This window comes from Periplaneta americana, chromosome 14 (genome assembly GCF_040183065.1).
Source record: "Periplaneta americana isolate PAMFEO1 chromosome 14, P.americana_PAMFEO1_priV1, whole genome shotgun sequence".
Taxonomy (NCBI): domain Eukaryota; kingdom Metazoa; phylum Arthropoda; class Insecta; order Blattodea; family Blattidae; genus Periplaneta; species Periplaneta americana.
In genome coordinates this window covers 51,791,571-51,805,998 of record NC_091130.1, presented here as the reverse complement: position 1 = coordinate 51,805,998, position 14,428 = coordinate 51,791,571, and the positions used below count along the sequence as shown (strand labels likewise).

At 37.4% G+C, this 14,428-nt stretch overlaps 1 protein-coding gene across 6 annotated transcripts in view; it reads left to right on the top strand.

Moving 5' to 3' along the window:
- The window catches only part of LOC138713276 (myocardin-related transcription factor A-like), a 646,210-nt gene that overhangs the window by 446,686 nt on the left and 185,096 nt on the right, over window positions 1–14,428 (top strand). The window contains exon 1 of one of the 6 annotated variants that reach the window (XM_069845247.1): window positions 11,813–12,960. The exons of the other annotated variants lie outside the window; for them this stretch is intronic. The gene's annotated coding sequence lies outside the window, so the exon portion shown is untranslated. Of the gene's footprint in view, window positions 1–11,812; window positions 12,961–14,428 lie in introns of those variants that run through there. 6 annotated transcript variants of the gene reach the window in all.

The window sequence follows — 14,428 nt, the reverse complement described above, 5'->3', positions numbered from 1 at the left end:
GTTTATTATTAATTGTCATTATTGAGTGTAATTTGTTACCACTGCCACCGGGTATTTACCCATTTGCAGTGTGAATAAATACATGCATACTGTTACGGGTTTTTGGCTACTTCAATCTTATATTTGGCATTTTTTCTTCGATCTCGAAGAAAACTGATTCACAAAGTGACTCGCTTGTAGTGGAGTCAGTACGAGGTCGGCAGCAAAGATGTTCATGATAACGGAAAAATTCACGTTCTAGCCGGGATTCGAAGCCACTACAATGACTGACAAACAGCGGCAGAACTTCTTCTAAACCGTTGCATGTATCATGCCTGGCATGATATATTATTAGGTATTGTTACATTTTTGTTTATGCAAAATATAATTCCCAGGTAATAAGCTTACGTTGGCTAGATTACGAAATCAGCTGGGATACCGTTGACGCGTGGAAAGCCCTAGATCCTTTACCAGTGAAATTGAGTCTGTGACATCATTTAATACCTTGTTCTAAAAAGAAACTGCACGTGAAGTACCATAACCATTATGAATTTGTTTTTAGACTAGTATAATTAACTGGTTGTTAGAAATAATCCCTCCTGTTCGCTTAAGTCTGGGTAGTTTTTTTTCTCGTTTTGGTTTGTTTGCTTATAAATAGCCTATGTCAGTTCAACAGTGTCGAAGTCCCCTACTGCTAAGAGCTCTCATACACAGATACGGTCGCTTGTCACAATGAAACAACTGTCCTCTGCCGTAATATTAAGGATGCTCTTCATGTTGGTATGCTGAGCTGGAAGAAACTGGCAATGAGAGGGTTTGAAATTGTTACTTCCATGAAACTTCTTTTGAAATCAGCTGTTATCCGTATCATGTACGAGAATGAGAGAAAGGAAAAGTAAACCTAGTTGTTAATATACTTCTTGGAGGTCAAAGAGCCATAACGAGCTCTTTGTAGTGTAATTATCTTGTAGAAATTGTTTGCTCTTGCTACAGATATTAACGAAATCTTCCTTAGTGAATGGACGTTTACTGTTGTATGATTAGGTGGAGAGCTTGTGTCGTGCTGATCACACGTAACGGGAGTCAAACAGTGAAACGGATGTGCGATTTGTGTATAAATTGGATACTTAGCAGTAGAAATGTGCAAATTGCCAAATTTATGAACAATTTTTTATTAATAAATAACTTTCGGTCATGAACAATTTTAAGATATTTTAAAGTGTGACTTCATGATTGAAGAAAAAATATCATAGTAAAATGTGTAGTAATGAATTCATATTAAACAGTGTAATTATACTCACTTTCTACATATTAAAACACATTTGGACAAGTTAAGAGAATCCGTAACTGCCCCTGTTCTCTGCGTTCTCTTAAACTGATTCCTAGTCATTCGAAAATTACCTTATATTCAAACCTTTTTATGTGTGTGTAGTTTTGAGTTGTGCGTATTTGAAATCATTCCCCTTCAGTTACGTAAAACCCATGCTTTACTGTAATTCAAAATGTGGAAACCATCGACAACGCAGAATAGGAGAGGACAGACAATAAACTAACATTCTGTAATATTTTGGTTAGTTTTTTTTTTCCTTCCCTATATCATCGAAACAGGAACGTTGAGAGTTTCGAATCTACGTATTGGCTTCATCATCAGATAACTCAAGGAAAGAGAAACTTATCCGTTATCATTGCCGAACATTTAATCAAGTCATTCATTAGTCTTCTCGAATCGTCTCGACATATTTTATATTCATTTTCATTTCTGCATCCTCTAAATATACGTATCAGCGGTTATCGACGTAGAAGTCCAATGGTATTTTGAAAATATGTGTTCTCAATCTTCTCAATGTACTCAACGTGACCTTGAGTTGGAATGGGTGACCAGTTTTCTAGCCATACGCTGGAGGCGAAAGTTGAGGCACGAATTGGCCGTTTGCGCTGCAGCCGAGACCGAGAGTGCGAAGCGATACAACGTTCGCAGTGGTGTCAAACGATTCGTAACAGACCAGGCTACAATCTCAGTTGAGCAACAGTCAGCTGTCGACAAGCTAAATTGGAAAAAAAGTGAATTTGGGTGAAGCGAGAAAATTCACAATGTCGAGTCATATACAATGCAAAGTGCAAATGGGAGCTGCAAACGATAGAACACGATGGTTACTATAGCAAGCAACATGTTTATTCTCAATGCATACAAGATGGCTAGTCCCAAAGAGTCTCAGCACGGCTAAGGTGTATCGGATTTTTAGAGTATTTAGAAAGAAGAGATTTTTATTGTCACTGCTGACATTTATCTTGACAAGTTCTATCAGCGACCAATTCACGCATAAAACTAGCGGCTGTCCGTCCGATACAGCCTACCTCGATTTTGTTTATGTTGTAGGCCTGTATTGGAAATACAGTAAAATCCCTCGTAACTGGCACTCAAATAACCGGCAATACCAAAACAATGGCACTTCTGGCTGGACAAAAAAAAAAAAAGTTTAAATCTATCAGATTTCCACAGTCTCAGCAGTCTGTTTTGCTATATTAGGAAGTTCGCACGAACTTTCAATTTCAATGAATATTCGAACCTAGAAGTAGTGTATTATTTCTGTGGTGTTTGGGTAAAGGAAGATAAGTCATAAAAATGAGTTCGAAGATAAATTAAAATTAAACTTGGAACTCTTATTACATATAATTTTCTACACAAATAAAACACGTCAACTGCTAGTATTCTTTGATTTTTGCACACTCACTTGTATAATTTAAGTTGTGTGTTCATGTGGGGAACAAAATTCCACCTGAACAAAAAAATGACATACCCCTTTACCCGAACACCACAGATTTGTCTTGTGTGATGTGTCTTAATAAGGAAAATCCACACAGTTTTTATGTTTATTCAGTTATGAGCAAGTGATACAGAAATAAGTTTCATATGTCTGCAGTTTCAAAATTTGGCGTCATGAAATACCTACTTTTTTTGTATACACCGGTATTTATTCAATTATCCGACAAAATCTCGTATCCGGAACTAGCCTGGTCCCTTTATTGCTGATTGAGAGGGATTTTATTGTAGTATGTGTAGTAGAGATGAACAAAACTAACTGCCGCTCTCGTTCGCTGTTTTCGCTGCATTTGTCTTTCGAGTCTCGGCTCGTCATTCTCGAAATAGCATTTGGTCGGCGTGGAAAGATTTCGTAACTTTGAATAACATACATCATTGAAATAAATAACATAAATGTTTAAATGAGACAAAAAGACAAAACAGAACAGTATCTTAGTTATCAAAATGTTCTGATTCTATTATATGATACTACCTATAGTTATATAAATTTAAAAAATAACAATGCTCAATTAAATTTGCATTTCTAAGAAACTTAAAACATGACATTAATATCTTTTTACTTGAGATTGCACACTTGATCTTAAACATACGAAAATAAAGATTGAGGAACGGATTATTATACACTGAAAAGTAGAGATGTTTCAAATAGGCTACTTGATTGTTTATACATGTATAACATTTGCCAAAGTAGACAAAAGTTCAGTCAGGTATAAGCAACTGCTGACTTCGGGACTTCATCAGTATAGAGTCTCGGAAGACTCACAACCAGTCTTTACGTCAAGGACGCGACGTAATACAATATTGTGCGGGTTTTCGGCTTTGTGGGCGCTGTTAGTCCTATTTTCTCGGTCGTTGTTCAACTATGTGTAACTATTTCCTACCGCTGTACAATCTACGATGTGAAGGGAAATGGAAAATATCAGGTGCCGCTTTCTTGTTGACCAGAAGAAGAATATAGTGGATTTTAAACGACTGGTATGGTGGAGCCGGCTTAGCTATGCAGCAAAATCAGCACGCAACTATTCTATTACGGTTGCAGTAAACGCCTGCTTGGATTGCATTGCTTACGAATAATTCCGTCCCACCCAGTAATGCTAATGCCAGTCGCAATGCTAGTGAGTGTTGCTCATCTGACTTAAATTCTGCATACTCAAATGTCTTTTCATGCTAAAAATTCTGGTACCGCTATCGTCTCTTGTCTTGTATTCGTTTAGATCCGTGTATGAGAGACTCACACTATGAGCGACCTTAGTTGCAATTGCGGTAGTGTTGGCTTACTGTAATGCTCTTGTTTTCCGTAATCACAGCGTTGAGAATCGTGTGTGAGTGCAGTCGTGTGTTTACTTAATGCAAGTAGGTAAAGCAAAGCTCTCGGCCTGGCTCCCTGGTTCTGTTATTCCTTACGCCTCTGCGTCTGCTGTAGACAGCCCTTCCCTTTCATCACGTCTTGCAGGCAGAAAAAAAATCAAACTTGTTTCACAATATTTAATTGGTTTTGTTTCACGATTTGATTTCCTCTATTGAGGTTAATGCTTTAAGTAGACGGTTATTACAGAGATGTTAGAGGGTATGACCTATATTGTTTGTGTTAATGTTCGAATTATACTGTGGATTAATTCGAAGAGATCTATCAGATCCAATTCCGTCACAACGAGCCTTGATCGAGGGTTCTATGTTTTTATGTCGCCTCACATACAAAGCTGTAGCACATCGCAATGTTGCAATGAAAAATTATTTCTGCATATCCCCATGTCAGGCATCTACGTCATTACGTCAACATCTCTTCATTCCATAGAATTCCCCGAACGCCTGCTGACGACGCACGGAGGGGGCTGGTCTAGGGACGACTGGAGTTGCCTGCTCGAAACCTAGGTACAGTACGATTATTTAGTCCTGACAGTCGCCGGAGATATGCGCCTGGGTCAGGCGAGTCCATTTAGTTACGCCAAGAGGTGTTTGAGTTATTCACCCGCTTGCCTTCGGAGCGACAGGATGTCATGCGTGCTGTAGAGCTGTATGTTTCTAGTACAATATTAAGCTGTACTGCATTCCTTTACCGACTGCTCGCCCTTATCTCTACTCTGGAGCTCTCCCCACAACTCCCATTACTTCCCCTCTTTCGCGTCGCTGAGCTGTCAGGACTAAATAATAGGTCTGTATGCAGCGAATTTTAGTGTAGTCAGCCGGTGTGGAATTGTGAATGCGCCTAGCTCGAAAGTTAGCGCAATACATCTAGAAAGATCGCAGTGCTGGGTCGTCAAATTCAATTCTGCATGTCGTGTACCTCGAAACTGTTGTGTAGGCCTACCATGGTCCTTGAAATACCGTTTGCCGGTACAGATTTATTGTTAAGTGAATGCACTCATTCATTCGTAGTGTTCTGCCCAAGGGCAGGTCTTTCACTGCAAACCGAGCTTTCTCCAATCTTTCCTATTTTCTGCCTTCCTCTTAATCTTCGCATAAGATCCATAAATCTTAATGTTGTCTATCATCTGACATCATCTTCTGCCCCGAACTCTTCTCCCGTTCACAATTCCTTCCAGTGCATCCTTCAGTAGGCAGTTTCTTCTCAGTCAGTGACCTGACAATGCCTTTTCCTCGTGAATGTACTGTACAGTCTAAAATAATTATAAAAATGCTGCTACAATATTTCCTTCAAAGTTATAGTCCCGCCGATGGAATCGTTTATTCTGATTTCACTATTTTAAGTTATTATTATTATTATTATTATTATTATTATTATTCCCTTATCGTCATAATAGTTGAACTATTAGGCAATATGTTAAGACATAATAATAATAATAATAATAACAACAATAATTATAATAATAATAATAATAATAATAATAATAATAATAATAATAATAATTTATTTCAGCTGGAAGGAATTCTCTTACACTCAACCAACAATATATATATATATATATATATATATATATATATATATATATACAGAAAATTAGGCTGCATTAGTAAAGTAAACCTTAATACATTGATTTTGTAGAAATAGTTTTCATAATGTACTGACGATCTATCGTTTCTTACGTTAGACGTACACTTGTGAAAATACTGTATTGTGTGTTAAATCGAAGTTTTCAGAATTCTGAGGTTAGACTAATTATTGTGGTATGAATTGTTTCCTTTTGGCTGCAGTATATATTGCTGTACAGATAGCAGCGACAAAAAGACAAGGGTAAACAAAATGATCATTATAAAGTCGAGATGCAATAACCCTTTACACTTTTGTTTACACATTTTTAATAAATACAATAAAATTATTTCACAACAGACTATGTTATATAGGTATGTAGATTTTGAATAACTAACAAAACGTTATTTTCGAAGCTGCTGGAATATTGCATCATTGTCATTGTACTGTTATGCGAAAATAAACCATTTATGATGGAATTTTAGTAGAATCTTTTCTTCGATTTCTGCCTCGCATCAGACTTATTACGTCTCGTAAAATATTATTTAAAGAAGCAAATCTAGGCATAGGGTGCCTATTATCGAATAGCATGGCCCTTAATCTTGGCTTCATGAAAACCTACCGGTACGTATGTGCTGCTTAAAATCGTAATAGGATAACTTTCTCTGCAAATTTACGAATCTTTGGACACAGTTAATAGTTTAAGGTACTGTAAAACCTAAGGAAGCCCTTGTCATTATACCTACATTCCTGTATGAAAGGTCATTTAGGCCTAAGTCTAACTGCAACTCTGGAGGAAAATTTCCTGGATTTGCGGAATGGGTGCTACAGAAGATCTCTAATTTGGATTGAATCACTTCTATGTAGAGTATCTGAATATTGCTTTTCTTAATAATGTAATATTTTCCGCATATTAAGGACACTATATCTCCTTGTCCCATACATCGCTCCTCTACTTGACTTATGCATGGACAACCTTTGCACCGCTACCTTTCTTTCGGTGCGTTCTAGTAGGGGAAGAGAAGTATGCCGCGCGCAGAGCATGCCGTCCGTCGCGCGTGCTAGCCAGCACGGGCTTGAGCATGCATCGCTCTCCACACAGCCAAGGTGGCGGGGCACATGATGCCTAAATATATTAATTTTTGTTCATTGTGATTATCAACAATAAGAAGGTAATATGATTTTATTCATGTCGTCACATTACGACCAAGTTTATGAATTTAGAATGTCTGTCCGTAGCGTGTGAAAACCGTATGATCGTTTTTACATTTCACTCAATATTCAATGCTAAAAGTTCGAAAAGAAAATACAAGTTCAATCATGAATCGTATTATGAGAATTGATAGCAATTGTCAGACATGTTATTAAAGTTTGAACTGAGGTACGACTCGATTATTCTGTAAATAATTGATGGAGTTAGTTTCCTTATCGCTTGCCTTCATTTACAAGTCTGAACATTAACGTAGATCGATAGCTCTTGACAGCAAAGTCTTTGTTCTGGGAATTGCCTTAATCGTATGTAATCTATACAGGCTGAATCGTAAGTAATGTAATTAATTACAGGGGATTATTCTTTGAGATATTCCTAACAAAGAAGTTTAATACAGTTTTGCTCGTTTTTTTCTTTCTTTTCGATATAAAAAGTGTTTCATATTAAACATTTCATAGCGTGTTTTTGGAAAGCCATTGATTTAATTCCCAATATGCTCAGTCAGTTTAAGAGAGCAGTGTATTATGATAATACTTCTGTAGTGCTCGGGAAAAGTGGCACAAGTCAAAAATGTTAATTTTACAGGAGTAGGAAAAAAAACTGTCTTCACACTGGTTTATGTCGATTTGATTTTCTTTGTATGAATTATTGTAATGGGAGAAATACTTATGTCTCTTTTCCCAAGCCAGCAGATGTTTCGTAAGTTGTCAATAAATTATTTTAACATGTTTGTGGAAACTGACTTATGCCACTTTTTCCAAGCACTGCAGAATTAATAAATTATTTAAATAATAATTTTAGTTTTGTCCTTCAAATGTTCAGAAAGTTTATCCGAACAAATGTAACATTCTAAAATTCCGTTTCAGACAGAAACGTTTGTGGATAACAAATTATGAGAATGTGTAATTTTGTTCTAACTAATGGGTGATACTTGACTGTTCGTTATTCACACTTATGAAACCAGTTATGTAGATCAATCTATCGACAGAGTTGTTGCCCGGGGTGCGCCATAGGAGTCTGGTGTACTCAACACCCGCGATGAGATGAGATGATGATAGACATTACTGTTGGAATGCCACAGGGAAACCGAAACTCCCTGAGAAAGCCCCAGTGTTACCTAGACCAGGGATATCATAGCGCCTGTATTAACTGCCCATACTACAAGCAATACAAATCCAACAAAGTTCACTATTTAGCAAGACAAAGTACAATCATCGCTCTTAAGGAAATATTGTGCGGGTTCTTGAGAGCATGCAGTGCAGGCGCTTCGACGTGCGTTACCTATACAGTGTTCTATAATGTGACAGGAAAAGTAAACATTGCCGGCTGAGGACGGGAGGAAGATAATTGCTATTCAACCATTGTCTGAAGTCACATTCCAGACTTAGCCTATCTTAAAGTTCTGCGGTGGTGGAACACTTCAGACCAGTGTTGCCTACTGGACGAAAATTCCTTCAAAACTGTTGGAATTTCAACGTAGCGGACGGGAAAAGAATGGCTTTGACGGGTGACGGATTTTGTGGCTGAAATTACGATTTATATCACCTTTTAACTTTTTTAGCTGCTGTCATTTATAACTGTTTAAATTTTTAGGAATTTTACTTTTTCTTTGAACAGCCCTGCCCATCCCGTATCATGTTAAGGATTCCCCTGTTTCAGATATCATCGTAATCAATTCAGAGATCGAAGAATTGTTATTTTAATCAAGATTGGTAAGTAAGTTGTGTTAAATCTTTTTTTATTTGTATATAGGCCTAGATAAGTTATATTGAGGGGTCTTATTTACTTTTTTTTTTTTCCCCCAATTTTGACGGATTCTGACGGATTTCCAGGTGTTAAATTGGCGGGGATACAATTTATTTCTTGACAACACTGCTTCACACCGCCCAACTTGAAGATAAGCGAAGGATGTGACCTCTGCCATTGGTTGATTAGCAATTATCTTTCTCCCTTCCTCCGTCGGAAATGCTTACTTTGCCTGTCAGACATTATAGAACGCAGTATAGACCACGGGCTTGCCCAACACAAGTTATAAATCAGGGGTACACCGGGAATCAAACCCGGGGCCATCGGATTATAAGTCAACGCTGTAGCTAGACCACTGTGACGGAATTAAAAAGTCAGGAATGACCCCTCCTTGGTGTAGTGGTTAGCCTCCCTGACTATGAAGTAAGAGGTTGCGGAATTGATTCCCGACTGCACCCAAGATCTAATTCAAGGATATAGGGACTGGAATTGGATTCACGTAGGTGGCGAACTCCAGTAAAAAAAACCGATTAATAGCATCTGTTGGGATTCGCAACTTTGATGATACAGCGACCCTATCCCAGCACGTACTTATACAGCTGACTATTAGATGGCATGCGCTAGGATTAACTTTGGCTTCCTGTTTGGTTGTTACGGCATGGATTTAAATAGTTTGTAAAAAGTCGGAAAATTTGTCAAATTATTTAAACTCCTTTAAAATAAGGCGCACAAAAGAAATATAAACATTATTATTCTCAAGAGAAATGGAATATTTAACGTCACGACATTCGAGTTTGGTTCTTTAAATTGTGGCTGCTTTGCTTACGTTTCTTCCGAAAGAGAAACAAATTAAAATTGCATCTTTTCGTGTTCAGCATGTTGCGTGTTTTCTTTTGTAAACTTATTCCTCATGGTAATAGTTTTGTCTCAACAGATGCGAATTGATCTCATTCAGTGTTGTTATGAATACAAAAGAGAGTTTGCCAACGCCCTGAGACTGTTTATTAGGACTAAATAGTTTGAGGTGCGGGCCCTACAATCTGCCTTCATTCCAGAAGCTGGTTGAAAATTTGAAGTGATTAGGTCTGTGGCAGATGGAAAGCGCTATGATGAAACAACGTCCGTAGAACAACATGAAAGTAATACGATAGCTTTACAAGAAGTGCAGGAAGCTAGTGAAAATTCCTCATATGTAACATACATTGCGAAAATAGTTACCAAGATGACGAATTTACATAAAATTGTCAAAACTATGATGTCATAAAATGAAAACATTTCTGGAACTTATGGAAGTTGTGGCAGTGAATTCTGCAATATATTATCCCCAAACATTAATGAAAATCCAAATGAATCTGGATTGGCTAAATGATTGTTCTTGACGAAATGTGTTTAATATTAGTCATTTTCTTCATAAATAACGCCGTCGTCATGAACATGGGATATATTAGCCTGTTTACGGGGTTTTCCCAAAGACTGAAGTTTTGTTGGTAATTTTTAAACTATCGGTAGACGTATTCTGCGTGTGTGGAAAATATATTTTTGCCAATTGAAAACCTGGAAGTTCATTGCCGCCCTCACATAAGCCCGCCATCGGTCCCTACCCTTAGGAAGATTAATCTAGTCCCTAGTATCGTATCCCACCTCCCTCAATTCCATTTTAATATTATCACAGTCTAGTGTATACAGTCACAAAGCTTGAGTTGTGAGGTTGCTAGGAACAATAGACTGTGCCGGTAGTATTTCGCATTGTCTGTAATGAGGCGATATTAGCGATCCTAGTGGTTAGCAACTATCTATGGATGCATATTTACTACGTATTGAGCTTCGTGACTGTATATACTAGATTGTGATATTATATTCCCATCTACGTCTCGGCCTCTCCAAAGGTCTTTTTCCTTCAGGTGTTCCGAATAACTCTCTCTCTCTCTCTCTCTCTCTCTCTCTATCCGTTTCTGGATTCACCCATACGCGCTTCGTATCCTGCCCATCTCAAACGGTTGTATGTAATAATAATAATAATAATAATAATAATAAATACGTTGTAGCTATGTTATGTATCACATTTGTGATCATGGGAGCTCCCCGTCTAAGTTATTTAGATTATTATCTATAAAACTCTTTCAGATTAAGACGCTAAAGCTAGAACACGTAAAAAGAAAATGTTGCCGAGGTTAACCGCGGATAAGAGTGGATTTCTGTATTCAACATCAATACAGAGTAATAATCCTGAAGTTTTCTCCTGGATGGAGAAGTTATTGTATCAGTTTTTTTTATATTTTAGTTGGTTATTTAACGACGCTATATCAACTACTAGGTTATTTAGCGTCGATGAGATTGGTGATAGCGAGATGATATTTGGCGAGATGAGGCCGAGGATTCGCCATAGATTACCTTGTATTCACATTACGGTTGGGGAAAACCTCGAAAAAAAACCCAACCAGGTAATCAGCCCAAGCGGGGATCGAACCCACGCCCGAACGCAACTTCAGACCGGCAGGCAAGCGCCTTAACCGACTGAGCCACGCCGGTGGCTGTATCAGTCTTGAATTGATACCATTTATTAAAAAGGAATGCTCAGATTTTTATGTAGATTATCATATTTTATTGAGATTAACAATAATATTCTTTACCATCCGAAGGGCCACGAATGTACGAGTAGTAAAGATAGAAATATAAACAGGCCTAATAATATAGGAATTAAATTCATTTCTTGAAAAACCAGAAACCATTGAAGACGAATAACATTTCACTACTAAATAACTATTATTAATAATTATAAAACAATAACTAAAATAATTAATTAGATCCTTCAAAATCGGGAAACAAAAAAATCTATAATATAATTTAATAAACCCTGATACACAAGGTACATTGAGTGATTCTCCTCAATATCGGTATAAATCAATAACGCTAAAGTGCGAGCGCACCTGAATTGTCCTTGGATTGGTAATTCAGTGTTTGGTAGCGTCCTAAACGAAGTTATTAAACCTTTATGCATTGTAACACGTAGGTACGCTTAATGTTTGTGAAATGCAACATGACTTGATGTGACGTTGTCGTGTAGGTGTGTGCAGTGTGATTGTCAGCCTGCCCGTGCCTCAGCTTCTCGTGGAGCAAGCTCTCAGTCAGGTTTTCAGTGTGCGAGCGAGCGAGCCAGTCTGTTCAGGTCACTCACTCACTCCACTGCTACCCTACATCTGAAACACGCAGTGCTGAGACAACGATGTGCCAAACAGTATGAATGAATCGTGTTCATAAGTGCCTGCCAACCCTCGGAATAGAGGAGTTACTCATGAGGCGAGCTATTATTGTGGTAGTGAGAAAGTGTTGCGATGTTTCATAACACTGAACACTCAGCTGTGGAGATGTGCAATACCTGTGCAGTGATGTTCATTGGGTATTTTCCAACATTTGTATCAGATCAGATAGCTCAGTAGTCGTTGTCTTCTAGTGGTTTTAATTCTCACTGCTTTGGTGCGTGATTCCGGACGGGATCGTAATTGTGCAGGGCTTACGTGCGAAGTCCTGGTGTTTCATTCGTTCTGGTCGTTCATTCTCGAGCCATAGGCACCAATTATAAAACTGACTTGTTTTGTGGTGTGTGAGTTACGTGGTTTATTTATACAGTTGTGTTTAAAAACTTGTAAGCAGGACGGAGGTGCTGTTATTTATTCTGACAATTCAAGTCTTTTATTACCTACAATTATTCGAGGTGACTGTACGTTTTGTATCGTGTATAGTGAATATTTGCACAACTTCTACTCACAACCTATTCTCAAGGTACGAAGTTGTATTTGCTTTGCTCTGTCAAACTTGATTTGTAGACTTAACAGAAGAAGACTATTCTCTACTGCTCGATCATTCTAACGGATTATTTGTGTCTGTGATGGAAATTTTAGGTATGTACATACAGTATACATCGCTTGGCCTACGTAATTACCACATCCCCATGTTCTTCTGATTTGAACTGAATCATTCTGTTTCCGAAACACTGCGTGATATAGTTGAAGATCGGTGCTAAAGTAATGACAGTTCAGGTATGCCGTCGTGTCCTTCAGATGTGAAGAGAGTTGGTTTGTGTTGGTGCCTCAGTCATATGTGATGGCAGCTGTTTGTGTCTGTACCCAGTACCTTGTGCAGCTGACAGTGAGTTGTTGGGCCTGATCCAGCATGACGTCTAGGTGTCACAAACATTTAGTATCTATATTGAGAATCGAACCAAAGCCCCCTTCACTACCGTCAGCAACGGATAAATTCCGTCGTCGCAAGAAGAAGGTAAATAACAATAATTTCATTACATAATGAATGCATGTAAGCAGCTTGCGATTTGAAGGGTGGGATGCTTGGGATTTCCCCTCACTGCATAAACATCCCCCCTCCAAGCATACACTGCGCTCGTATAGTTCTCTACCTCCACTTCATTTACTTAGGAATCAATCTTTATTATTATTATTATTATTATTATTAATATTATTATTATTATTATTATTTGTAGTGGTGGTGGTGGTGGTAGTAGTAGTAGTAGTAGTAGTAGTAGTAGTAGTATATTATTATTACTGCTACTTTTACTAGTTTATTTTTTTCTACTACAAATCACATAGACCTAAAGTTGCATTCATGGATGACCATATGACATTTGTGAAGAAAGTAGTCTCGAGTCAGGTTTTCTCAATGCTTCAGTTTTTCTCTGTTATTCTGACTTCATCGTTGCTTTGTTATTTCTATACGAGCATTTTAATGCCTCTGAATATCCTCTTTACTCTAATTAAATGACTTCATTATACAGGATGCTTAAAAAATGTTAATACTAAATGAGATCCATTCGCATCTGTTGAGACAAAACTATTACCATGAGGAATAGGTTTGCGAAAGAAAAAATGCAACATGTTGTAGGCCTACACGAAAAGGTGCAATAATTTTGATTTGTTTCACTTCCAGAATAAACGTAAGCAAAGCAACCAAGGTAAATAACCAAACTCGAATGTCGTAACGTTAAATATTCCAGTTACGTATTTTTACAGATTTTTAATCAACAGTAATCTCACTAGAGGTTTTCATTTATCTAGAGAAAATCAAAACTCAAGTGGGATTTAATTGACTATTACACGATTAGAAGAAAGTATATAAAGATTAGAAGAAATAAAGTACTCAAAAATATTAATCGACTTACTGAAATTCTATTTCACTAATGTTAGCTTCACCAAAATGTTTGAACGGAGCCGCCATTTTCAGTCGACTATCTATGCGGAAAACAAATTACGATCGCAAAGCATGTTTTATAGTACTGTAAAGAATTTGGAGTTTGAAATGTTGGCAAACAAAGAAACAAATGGTAGGGACGAGATAAAAACAGAAGTATATAAAGAATAGAATAAAATAAAGTACTCTAATACAATAAAACATTAATTGACTTACTAAAATTCTATTTTACTAATGTTACCTTCACCAAAATGTTTGAACGGAGCCGCCATTTTCAGTCGACTATCTATGCGGGAAACAAATTACGATCGCAAAGCGTGTTTTGTAGTACCGTAAAGAATTTGGAGTTTTAAATGTTGACAAACAAACAAATGGTAGGGAGGTGATAAAAACAGAAGTATATAAAGATTAGAAGAAATAAAGTAGTCTAATACAATAAAATAGATATTAAATGACTTACTAAAATTCTGTTTCACTAATGTTGCCTTCACCAAATTGTTTGAACGGAGCCGCCATTTTCAGTCGACTATCTATGCGAGAAACA